Source organism: Pyxicephalus adspersus, chromosome 5 (genome assembly GCF_032062135.1).
Source record: "Pyxicephalus adspersus chromosome 5, UCB_Pads_2.0, whole genome shotgun sequence".
NCBI classification, from domain to species: Eukaryota; Metazoa; Chordata; class Amphibia; order Anura; family Pyxicephalidae; genus Pyxicephalus; species Pyxicephalus adspersus.
Genome location: NC_092862.1, coordinates 143,070,022 through 143,082,783, shown reverse-complemented (window position 1 = coordinate 143,082,783; position 12,762 = coordinate 143,070,022).

Genomic DNA, 12,762 nt, shown 5'->3' with positions numbered 1-12,762 from the left:
AATTGAACGTCCAAATGGTCATTGGAAAAAAAAGCCAATGAAGTGTTGTTCTCTGGTCCTGAAAAACTTTTTTTCAGCCAAGCCAACATAATCTTGGGGTACCAGTATTACCCCTTCTTCAGCTCCACAGTTGTATAGAACAATGTGATTAATACATTTCATATTATCGAAATATAATATGTTGGATTCCACATTATTATAATTGAACCAGACCATACCATAGATGGGTCCCCACCCACTTTTTTAACACAAATTAAAGTGTTCAAAAACTTTGAACCACAAATGATCTGCCAGATCTGCCATTGGCCAACAAGTGCCCTTTTCTTCTCCATAGAGGCACTCAGAAAACCTTTCCACTCTATAACCAAATTTAAGGGCACCTTCTCTATTTTTCCTCTAACTTTCCAACTGCCTAGTACCCTTTCTACTCAAGAATGGCCCATCACCTAAATTTTGCTCTACTCCAGGCCCTTCTGTTGTATATCTTGTCAATAAGAGGAATTTTCCAATGGGGACACCTTTTCTTGGGCAACTAGAATTTCTTCCTTGGGATGAAAATTGTGATTGACAGATTGATCAGACACATTGGGCCTGATTAATTAAAGCTCTCCAAGACTGGAGAAGATAGACTATCATGGAAGAACCTGGGTGATCCAACAAACTTGGAATGGATCTACTCCAAGATTGAAAACATTTTCCAAATAACAGCAATTTATTTTTAAGAAATATTTTCCAAGTTTACTGGATCACCCAGGTTTTTCCATGATAGTCTATTGCAGGGGTCAGCAAACTCCTGCCTTTAGGCCAGATACAGCCCAGCCAGTAGTCCATTCTGGCCCAACGCCCCCCTGGTTGATCGGCCTAAGCCCAGCCGGCAGGGATCGGCAACACGCGGCTCTGGAGACCTCCTTGTTATGCCTCCCTTCCCTATTTACTGCAGCCGGCGGGGTAAGGGGACATTCCCTTTTTTGTGTTTGCATTGCGGATGAGAGGGATTTCCCTTCAGGGGCGTTCCTGGTGGGGGGTGGGGCCATTAGCAAGAGAAAGAGTCCAGGCTAATGTCCCTTCTTGACCTCCTAAAATAGCCTAGTAGCCAAAAAAGTTTACTGACCCCTGGTCTATTGTCTCCATTCTTGGAGTGCTTTAATAAATCAGGCACATACTCTTATGGGGTGGCAGCTCCCAAATGCCACCTTGCCACAAGCTTGGTGGTAGAGACACGCATTGCCCAGGCATCGTTCACTATTGTCACCATCAAGAATCTGGTTCATAGAAGTAATATCCAGCAGGTCCTGGAAGAAAGACATGGAAGAGACAAGGTGGCTGCAGGAGGCTGGATGAGGTCAGCAGCATTGATATGATAAATTGGATGAAATTGAGTCCTGGTGTCATATGGACAGGTAGGTAGGACAAATCCCCTTAATGGGGTCACAAGCACAGAAATTTGAACTGTTCCCCCCCTCCATAAGCGGTGCAGGTACAACATAAAAAACACAAGTTAATGCAGCTTTGTACTCATTTCTATATCCTTAACATTTTGGTTTACTAACAAACTTTAGAAGTACAGTACTTTACTAGTACAAGCACCCATTCAGGTATAATTTTGTGATTTTGAGGGTAGGTGCCTATTCACCATCCAGTAAACAGCAAGCACGCATCTCTATGACCTCACTGCATGGCCTAATGACACTGGAGGAATGTGAGGTCACCCACCTGTCCACCTGGCTGTGTTGTCTGGCAGGGATGTCTGAATGAAAAAAATTGGCTGAACAGAATAACAAATATTTTGGCAGGTAAGAGAGTTCACATCGAGCATTTCAGCTGTGTGTTTGGCTTTTTGCCTGGAGCACTTTTGCATTAAAAAAATGAATGTTTAGCGCATTTGTAATGCTGTGGATATTTCTGTTTATTGTCTGGCAGAGTTTCTGAACTGTTGGGTCCAACTTCTCAGTCTACACCCGCCGGTATCAGGTCCGGTATAATATTCTCAGCTAGGAGACCACACAGCACCGGTCAACGCTTCCTCTGCTCCTCCAATCTTGGTGACACCAAGGACGGGGATTGGGAGAAAGGGCATTGCACACACAGCTGACACACTTATTGCTCATACATCTGATTTTCTATACGTTATTAAACCTTTCAATGAACGTCTCATATTGGGGCTCATTTACTAAAGGAATTTAGGTTGTTCTTTTACCAAGGAAACTTCAGGATCCCAATGCAAAAGGGAATGAACAAAAGGAAAAACTTAATCCAATGAATATTTGGAGTAACCACTCTATGCCTTCACAGTCTTTGAAGGAACTCGGCAGCTAGGTTGTTCCTAACATCTTGGAGAACTAACCTCAGATCTTCTCAAATCCTTATGTTTCTTCATGTCATCCCAGATACTCCATGATGTTGTGATCAGAGCTCCGTACAGGTCAAACCATCACTTTCAGGACTCCTTGTTCTTCTTTATACTGAAAATAGTTCCTAATGACATTGGCTGTATGTTTGAGATCATTGTCCTGCAGCAGAATAATACAATCTGGGGACAGTCAGATATCTACCTGATGGCATGTTGGATAAATATCTGCTTGTATTTCTCAGCACAGAGGACATCATTGATCCAGACCAAACCCCCATTTGCAGAAATGCAGTCCAAAACTTGCAAGGAACCTGCACCATGCTTCACTGTTGCCAAACAAACTACTTTCTGCTACAGCCAAATATTTCAGATTTTGACTTATCAATCAAGAGCACCTGTTGCCAATTTTCTGCACCCCAGTTCTTATGTTTTCAAGCCTAATTAAATTGCTTGACCTTGATGTCAGTTGACCGTACGATATTTTGGCCACAATTCTTCCATGAAGACCTCTTCTAACCAGACTCCTTCAGACAGTAGATAGGTGTACCTGGATCCCCTATGTTTCTGCCAGTTTTAGGCTGATGGTTCTGGTGGACATCTTCTGATTTGGAGAAGTAAGCATGATACGTCTCTTATCTCCTGCATTAAGTTTCCTTCGCCAACCATGACGTCTACAGTCCTCAACGTTGCCATTTCTTTGTGCTTTTTCAAAAAAGCTTGAACAACTGATTTTAAATCTTCGCCTGGGAGAGACTTTGCTGATGAAGAACTCACCTTGTGTCTGGTTGCTGTGCTTAGTCTTGCCGTGGTGTATGACCGGTGACAACCTCACCTTGGTAGCAGAGTTTGGCTATTCCTCACCCAGTTTTAAGCCTCCGACACAGCTGTTTTGGTTCTAGAATGACAACCTACATATGGCAATGACAAATTATTTTATAATTATAGATTATAATCCTAGAAAATCCCTGAATTGTGCAAGTGTACCTAGAGAGATGATGCAAAGTGTGATCACACCAAATATTGATTTGACTCTGGTTCTTCTTCTGTTAGCTCACTTTGCATTTTGTAAATTGCTCAGAATAAACAATTAGAATGTATATTTCTGAAAGCATGCTTACTTTACAGCACACCTGCCTAAAACTTTTGCACAGCATTATATAAATATAATTATAAAATCATTTTTGTGAGCTCATGGTAGTTCTGGAAGCCATATCCACAAATCCAATGGCTGCATTATCTGTTGCACTTCATTCCTCTTATCTCGGTGTGGAATCCAATGATGTTTATTTAACTCGCTTTGTAATAAGTCCATAAAAAAATAACCCGGCGTCCGCACAATGCGGGGTTGTTGTTTTCTCAGGCGTAAAGCCCGTCCTCGTTTTTCTAAATATATCTTATTTATTGTTTCAAGATCAAATATGAATCATATCTCAGTAGCTGGGATTTATTTTTTGCTTTATTAAAGATAAAATTCTTTGCAAGAATTCCTAGCCAATATTTTCAGCGGTGGGATTTTCGAATGCTGTTTAAAGCCATTATTTTGGGATCTGACATTTTCTCGCTATGGTTGTGCTGGATTTCCTGTTCCCATGTTTCAAGTTGATGAAAGGAGATTAGTATAGAAAATCTTCTGACATAATGTTCTGTAAATAAAAGGCATATGTCAGGGGAGAGCCTCATCCTCTACTAATTTGTGAAGAGTCGTCTCGGTGCGTTATAACCACAAGGATCTTTATATTCTCATTCAACTTAAGTGTATAATTATCTCCTTTTTTTCTCCACTAGATCAAAGTTTCTTAATTATGTCATAATTACATTTGTACCTTAATGAACACAAGCTGTAATTGTTTAATTGTGCCTTCTTTTCATATTAAAGATTTCCAAGGATTAAATAAACCAGCATATAATCATTATGATTTGAGAGGTTCAGGACAGCTGTCAACCTTATGTGACATGAATGTGGATAGAAATATAATTGTTTGAAAAAAGAAAGTGCCACATTTGCCTAAATATTCTATCTCTAAAATATTTTATATTATATTTGCCACAAAAAACACAGCAAAAACAGCATTCAACTTATTTCGGGGACTCATAAGTCCCCCTTTATCAGGGCTTAGGAAACAGAGTACATTAATAAATGCTGACCAATAGCCAGTAGAATTGTTAGGAGACGCTTGTCTTGTTGGGGATCCGGAGCTGTGCACCACTGCAGTATCACACCCCATTCATACTCTACAGCAATGTTAATTGTAGCAGCAAGGAGAACAAGGAAATATCAGCATCCCCTGCTTCCCTTTAGCAGTGCAGCCTAAGATGTATTTCTCTGCATCCCCGGCACTCTGAGCCTTGCACAGCTGAAGGGGGTTTTAGGCGCAGATAAGTCTTTGGCTTCATCCTGCCCTGCCATGGGCTGCTGGGACTTTATGGCCTTTCTGTTCCCAGTCGCCAGCTGCCTGTTGTAGCGTTAGGCTGGGCTGACCTGCTGCTGGTGTGTGGCCTGTGACCCCGGCTCTGCTTTGTCTTTATCCTTAAATACCTTGTCTGGTGTACTGATTACCTGTGTAAACCTCTGACATTGTATTCTGGACCTGCTCCTGCTTGACTTCACTGTACTACATTATCTGTGGACTCCTGATCCTCTGTTAGACCTTCTCCAGATGCCATTCCTTGTGCACAGATGCCATTCCTTGTGCACAGATGCCATTCCTTGTGCACAGATGCCATTCCTTGTGCACAGATGCCTTTCCTTGTGCCATTCCTTGTGCAAGTCCTGGGGGCAACCGTGTGCTAGGACAGCACATCTAGCCGCCTGAGGCTTACTGAAGGCTTCCTATAGGTGAAGAATGCAGCGTTAGATTTGAGGACTACGGTCTGGAAAGCACTGGGGCTGAACCAGGGCCTTACATTTACATAGTTATATAGTAGGTCAGGTTGAAAAAGGACAAAAAGTCTATTAAGTTCAAACACTAGGGAAATAAACATATCCCAGATATAAAACCCTATAAGACATAGTTGGTCCAAAGGAAGGCAAAAAACTTTGATACAATTTGATTCAATAGGGAAAAAAATGACTTCCTGGTTCCATGAGACAATCTTATGTTCCCTGGATCAGCAGTCTCTGTTATTTTTACTTTAAAGCCTTATTACCCAGTTATATTCTGTGCTTCTAGAAGTCATCCAGCTTTGTCTTAAAGCAATCTATAGAACTTGCTGAAACTACATCCTGAGGTAGCCGAGTCCACATTTTCACAGACCTTACAGTGAAGAATCCCTTCCTTATTCGGAGCTTAAACTTCTTTTCCTCCAGACACAAAGAGCGCCCCCTTGTGCTTTGTAATGATCTCAAAGTGAATAATGGGGAAGAGAGTTCTCTATAGGGTCATTTATATATTTATACAGGGTGATCATATCCCCCCTTATACGTCTCTTCTCAAGGGAGAATAGATTCAGTTCAGCCAATCTCTCCTCATAGCTGAGCTCCTCCATTCCTTTTATTAGTTTAGTTGCCCTTCTCTGCACTCTCGCCGATTCCACAATGTCCCTTTTGTGGACTGGGGCCCAAACCTGGACTGCATATTCAATATGTGGTCTGACCAATGCTTTGTACAGGATTATGTCTCCATCTCTGCAGTCTATTCCTCTTTTATTACAAGAAAGTACTTTACTAGCTTTAGATATTGCAGCTTGTGTTATTGTTTGTGGCCCACAGGTGATATTTGGTGAGTTTGTGATGTCCCAAGGTTCCATTGTTCTTGTATCCTAAGCACCAGTGTATCATGACTTTAAGACACCCCACCCCCCCAACAAATTACTCAGGAACTTTTAGTACACACCACAAATGTTCCCTTTTATTATTTGGGCACCTGCAGTGCAAGTATGTATTCCTTCCAAGACTCCCCAGTTCGGGAATTATTATTCTGAGCCCACCATGTCCAGTATATCTATGCAGCCTCCAACTTTAGACCTGTAATAAACCACCGAGGTTTACCACATGCTCCACCATGCTCCAATTACTGCATTTAACCAAGTATGAGCAGTTAGGAGCCATTTCATGGTATGGGGTTGCAGTTGTTTGTGGTGCGGTTTCTGAAGGTGACATGTAGCTTCTGGCTGCCCGTAAGTTTTCAACTTCTTCCATTGACATAAATGAGAACAAGTTTCAACTGTAGTGAGCTGTAGTGAAACATGGTTGTGTTCCAGTTGCATTGCAGTTTCAGGTGTTGCTCGAGGACAGGACATGGCCCATAAACCCTTGCAGCTTAGTGAACCATAATCACACTCAACTACAAAGGAAAGCGTTTGGCAAATGTTTTGTTTAAATGTAAAAACTGCTATCAGGTGTAAAGGGGTATTTAAGACAACCATGCGATTTAAGACCACCTACCTTACAACGTAAATATTCCTTGATCGTGTTAGTGAATTATGTTTTATGGACTACTAAATACCAATCTGTCAATGCTTTGGGACTACAAATGTTATTGCAATATTGGGTAAAAGTAAGTAAAACAAGAACCCTTTTGGCAACTTTCCTCCCAATTCTCCATCAGATACTGTTACAAATCTTTTGTTCAATTTTAGTGAAAACTATTTCCAAAGTCAAAAATTTAATGGAGCTGTATTTTATTAAATACTTCACCCCATACCGCTAAAATCTGTTTTAAAGATGTGATATTCTGATTATTTCAATATTTGACACCCTCTTTGAACATTAACACCTCTACAGTAATGTCCCCTAAGCTCAGCTGATGCATTAATATTCAGCCGTGTTCCTAGCAGAAAACTAGAGCCATATTTTGGATGGGCTGGGTTGGATCTAAGTTCTGTATTCACAGGGAGACAGGAAAATGCCAACATTACAAAGGAAAATCTGACGATGGGACTTGAAAGTTTGGAACGTTCTTCAGTCTACAAAAGTCTCTTGGAAATATATAAAGTTAAATTATAGACTATGAATCACAGCGCAACCACCAGAAGCTTCTTTTGTGTTTGGCAAAACATTAAACTGGGAGCAACCAACAAGGATCAGATGAAAAACACATTGAAGTGGAAAACAGCAGAGACCAAACTATGCAGGAAATTATTCATTACTTCGTAACTTCCTGCAGAATGTTTTTGTTGAATATAAATGTTTCTGTTTCTTAGAGATCTCTAATGATAAATTACAGATTTTTATGTACCTTTGCTGAATTGTATTTCAAAGTTCAAGCTTTGGCACCATCACTTTTATCCTTGGTGTTGCCAATAAATATGGGTTTAGCTATGCTGCCCAAACTCCCCACATTCTGTTTCTGAGCACTGGAATTGGAAAGTTCTAGATTTGATGTTGGATTGCCCTTCTCCGAATGCTCTTGTGACCATTGTGGCCATTCTGAAATTCCAAAGCATGACCCACACATGTTCCTATCCTTCCAATTGTGTTTCTAAGGTTGAAAGTAACTGGAATTCCAATTGGATTTGATTAGTCCTGTGTACTTACAGTTTATACTTAACAGCATGTCTGATTTTTCCACATCCAATCATGGTCCCAAAAAAATGATTGCCTAGTACCAAGCACTGATTTATACGTTACACGTTTGTGAATCAGCAGTGACAATATTGATAGCCACAAATCCACAAAATCATTTTTTTTCATCCACATGTAGTCAGGGCCAGAGTTATACTTTTTGCTCCCCTAGGCCAGCAAGCTTGTGCTGCCCAGCTCACCCTGCCAATAACAGCTTTTGGTGCTGACACACAATGAAAGAGAGAGAGGGCAAGCAGAGAGAACGGGAAGGAGAAAGAGTAGAGGGGAAGGTGGCAGATTGATTGTGGTGGGGAGTGGAGAGGGCAAATAGAGAGAAAGAAGACAGGGAGGGTGAATGTAAGAAAGAGGCAGAATGGAAAGAGGGTGAAAAGAGAGAAGGAGTGGTAGGAAAGAAGGGAATAGGGGTGAGGGAGAGAAAGGGAAGAGAGGGAGGGAAGGAGGATAGATAGAGAGGAAGGGGAGAGGGGCGAGAGCAAATGGGGAGAAAGAAGACAGAGAGAGTGAAGATAAAAACAGTGAGAGTATAAAGAGACTGAGGGGCAGAAAGAGATTGGGAATGGTAGGAGAGTGGGTGAGGGAAGAGAGAAATGGAGGGCAGAGAAGGGGATCGGGGTGAGAGAGAGAGAGAGGAGAGGAGGGAGAGTAAATAGAGAGGAAGGGGAGAGAATGTGAGAGGAGAGAGCAAATAGAGAGAAATAAGGTAGAGAAAGCAATTGAGAAAAAGAAGGGAAAGAGGGAAAGAATGGAAAGGTGGTGAGAGGAGCAAAGAGGGGGGGAGTAGTAGAAGGGAAGAGGGAAGAATGGGGAAGAGTGAGAGGGATTGAAGGAGAAGTAGAGAAGTAAAAAATGTTGAATTTACAGACATAGAAGAGAGGAAAAGAGGGAGAGGGGTATAAAGGAGAGAGGGAGGGGGAAATAGATGAAGACGAGGGGAGAAAGAGAGGGAGGGAAGAGAGAAAGAATGAAAGGTTGAGAGGAGAGAGAGACAGTGAGGAACAGGAGAAAGGAAATGAGATAGAGAGGGGGCGAGGGAAAAGAGGAGAGAGCAAATGGAGAGAAAAAAGACAAAAAAGTAAATGACACATGGAGAGGAAAAGAAAGAGAATGGAAAAATGATGAGAGGAGAAAAGAGAGTGGTGGGGGAGTGGGTTAGGGAAGAGAAATAGAGAGAAAATAGAAGAAGAGAGGGGGAGGAGAGAAGAGAGAGAGAGAGAGAGAGAGAGAGAGACAGAGAGAGAGAGAGAGAGAGAGACAGAGAGAGAGAGGGCAAGGGGAAATAGATGAAGAAGAGGGGAGAAGGTGAAGAAAGATAATTGAAACATTGATGAAGAGGCAGAGAAATAAAGGAGATCATTTGTGGAGAGTGAGAGGGAAGAGGAGAGAAAGGGAAGAGCATGGAAAGAGGGACAGAATTGAGGAGAGAGAAGAAGGGGACAGGGAGGGAGAAGATTGGAGACTTATTGTATTGTTACAGTTGTACAGATAATTAAATTCTGCAGATTGTTTAATAGGAGACCATATATTATTTATCAGAATTTCTTTTCATTTTCTCACCAATATCAATAGCCACCAGAGTAAAAAAGAACCCTAATTGACTATACAAGAAAAGTGTTTTGTAACTGTCCGCAGCGGTGACATCACTGGACATAGGAAATAACGCAGAGCCGCTAAAAAATGTTCCAAGTGGTGTTTGTGCAGCTGAATTGAGGTCAGCTTGCTTGCAGAGGGGATAAAATCCCATCGAAGGAGCAAATGTTACACTGGATGATAATAGGTGTTATAATGTAACAATTCCTGTGTGAAAAAAAACTCCCATTGATTCCTATCACTTCCTCATCTTTCATGAAAACTTGCTGCTTTCATGTCAATAACAAAATATCTTAGAGACAACATACAGAAAACAGAATGTTCACTTGTGATATGGAGAGAGTGTGCTGTCTGTGGTCATTTTTTATCTTTATGCAGTGACTATAACTATTTTATATACAATATATAATATATATAACATATATATATATATATATATATATATATATATATATATAATATATGCTGAATTGGTTTATAATATGGCTAATATTTATCCAAATGTCTTAATCTGGAATTCCAGACAAACTGTGCCCGTAGTTTGGATTTTGCTAACTTTCCATTTCAGCCATTCTTGTGTACTGATTCTAAAATTGGTAATTTAGAATTTAAATTCTTAATTACTAAGTGAGCTCTGAGAATAATTCAGATCACATTTGTGCACAGCTGGCTTCTTAGTGACACCTGGCTAACAGATTAGATGTGGGTTTATGGCTGGGGGCATTATTCTCCCTCACCCCCCAAAACTCTACAAAGCCTCAGTTTCAGTCCCCAGAAAAGAACTTTTAAGGATCCTAAAAAAAAAGTTGGGTGTTCTACATAAAATATACAAATACTGGAGGCTTAAGTATACGTAAGAAACCTAAATTGAAAAAAGTAGGATTGGGTAAATTAAGCTTACCCCAAAAAGTAGGGAGTTGGGTGGTATAATTACATCACAGCATGATTAAAAGTATCAATAACACTTTATTTCAAACATATACCTAAAACATTCTACTTCCCAACACGTGTTATGTAAAAATATATGAATAAGTTGTAACTCATGCACATTCAAACATCAGTATTGAGTACCTAAAACATTGGATGGTGATTTTCTTTGTGTCCTGACACGTTTCGCAGGATGGACCTGCTTCCTCAGGGGAAAATCACAGTGTAAATTGGTGCATAGAATAGAATTTGACAAGTGGATATAATAATTTAAATTGATACAAAGATTCGTATCACATAAAATAGGAAATAGAGACTTGCCCTAATAAACCTTATATTGGAGCAGGAGATAAAGACCCAAATTCCTGGGAGCTCACCTTGCACAGGTAGAGCTGCTCTTCCAGGTAGATATGGATGGCATTTATATTGATGGTTGGTACAGGTATGTCCAATTACTGTGGGTAAGTATGATTTTTTTATCAAAAAGCTTGAGTCACAAACAAAATCTTTACACAATATAATAGAGCAAAGAGAGGAGGGATGACAAATCTTAGGCAACCCCAGGAAGAAAAAACTCTAAATGCCACATTTTTATTTTCTTCCTGGGGTTGCTTCCTGGGATTTCCCTTGCATTTTGTCATAGGTAGGAAACCTACCTAATGCATTTGTAGCATCCGCCATCCAACGTCACCTCCCAATCCCCAACTGGGTAAACCAGTGTCAGGAAACCCACAGTTTAATGTCAAGACATCAATCAGTGTCACAGCCATTATAATATAAAATATTTGCTGCAGCTGTCAGGAAAAGATAATTACAATGATGCATTTTTCATTCTGTTACAACCCATTGTATTTCTGTCCCATGGTGACAACACTGCTCCTCTACAGGCACAGCACAACGAATGAGCGTTGTCACCCTAGAACAAGAAGCAAAAAACTGGCAGGATTACCAGGTGAACATAAAGGAAGAGAAGCCTGAAATGAAGCCAAAGATTAGAAAGATCCCCCACCTCCTAGATTGTAAGCTCTTTGGGACAGGGTGTTCTCCTCCTCCTGTGTCACTGTCTGTATTTGTCCATCATTGGCAACCCCTATATAATGTACAGCGCTGCATAATATGTTGGTGCTATATAAATCCTGTTTAGTAATAATGCTGAACATAAAGTACAGCAGAGAGGTGTGAGTTGTTTTGGTTCATTCTCGGTAAAGACATGGGGTAGCTGAAGTGGTTAACATAGATGTGTCCATACCATGACATTTGTTTCCATATCTGTTGGCACATTCTGCACCTTTTAAATATATAGCGTGGACGGAATAAAGAAATGAGAGGAAATACGATGGCTGGAAGGAAAAGGTTGCTCCCTGTTTAGGTATGATATATCAAACTTTCAATTGAAGTTTCAAGATGACAGATTTTTGTTTCATTTGGAAAGTGATCTGATGTTTTATCACAAAGTAAAGATTTTCCTGAATGCAAAAAAATGTGTTCCACAAGATTACATTTCACAGTGCTGTGCTCTGAAACATGTCCGACCTTGTAACCTGCGGTCATTAAACTCTACGTGTGAACTAAACCTTGCATAGGTCTGGGGGTGCAGAGGGAAGTTCTGCTGGAGGGGTTCCCTCATTTTCCTCCATACCAGCCGCATGATTACTCACAATGTCTGCACATTGAAAAGCTAGAGCTACTGTACTACTCAGTGCCACCCCATTCATTCTCTATGGCAGACTTTCTCAAACTTTTGAACATGGAGGAACCCTTGAAATAACTTTCAGGTCTTCAGGGAACTCCTATAATGATTATATCCACAGATCACAGTATATTAGTGTGGTGGTCAGTGCTGGCCATTGGGAAGAATGTCACCCTTACATATAGCTCATTGGGGTCACTTAAATTGATTTAAAAGACACAAGATCTCTATTTAATAGTACTTCAGTAAATGTATCTGTTTAATGCAAGTAACTGAATTTGACTTTTTGCCATTAGCTCTTTGCAGCTCCTGTACATCAGAGCTCATAATGGGCGAGGGTAAAGCAACACAAGTAGCCAATCAGTTAACTGGCTAATAAGACCTTGCTGATAGGAGGAGGTTGTAGAGTGATGGAGAAATTGTCTGCTCTCGTTTACTGTTAATTCACAGGCAGGGAGAGGGACAAGACCTCTAAGTTTTGCATAACTTCTGTAGAAAGCAAAAGGTATTTCCATGCCAAACGCAGCTGTGCTGTATAGAAGAGCTATGTTTAGTTATGGATAGAGATAAATATAAATTATTTAACAAGTATACCAGTTTTTCATTTCTCTGGCATTTTTTTTACAAACCATTCTTTTATGGTTTTATTATCCAAAAAACAGCAACTCCTAGAATAACCACAAG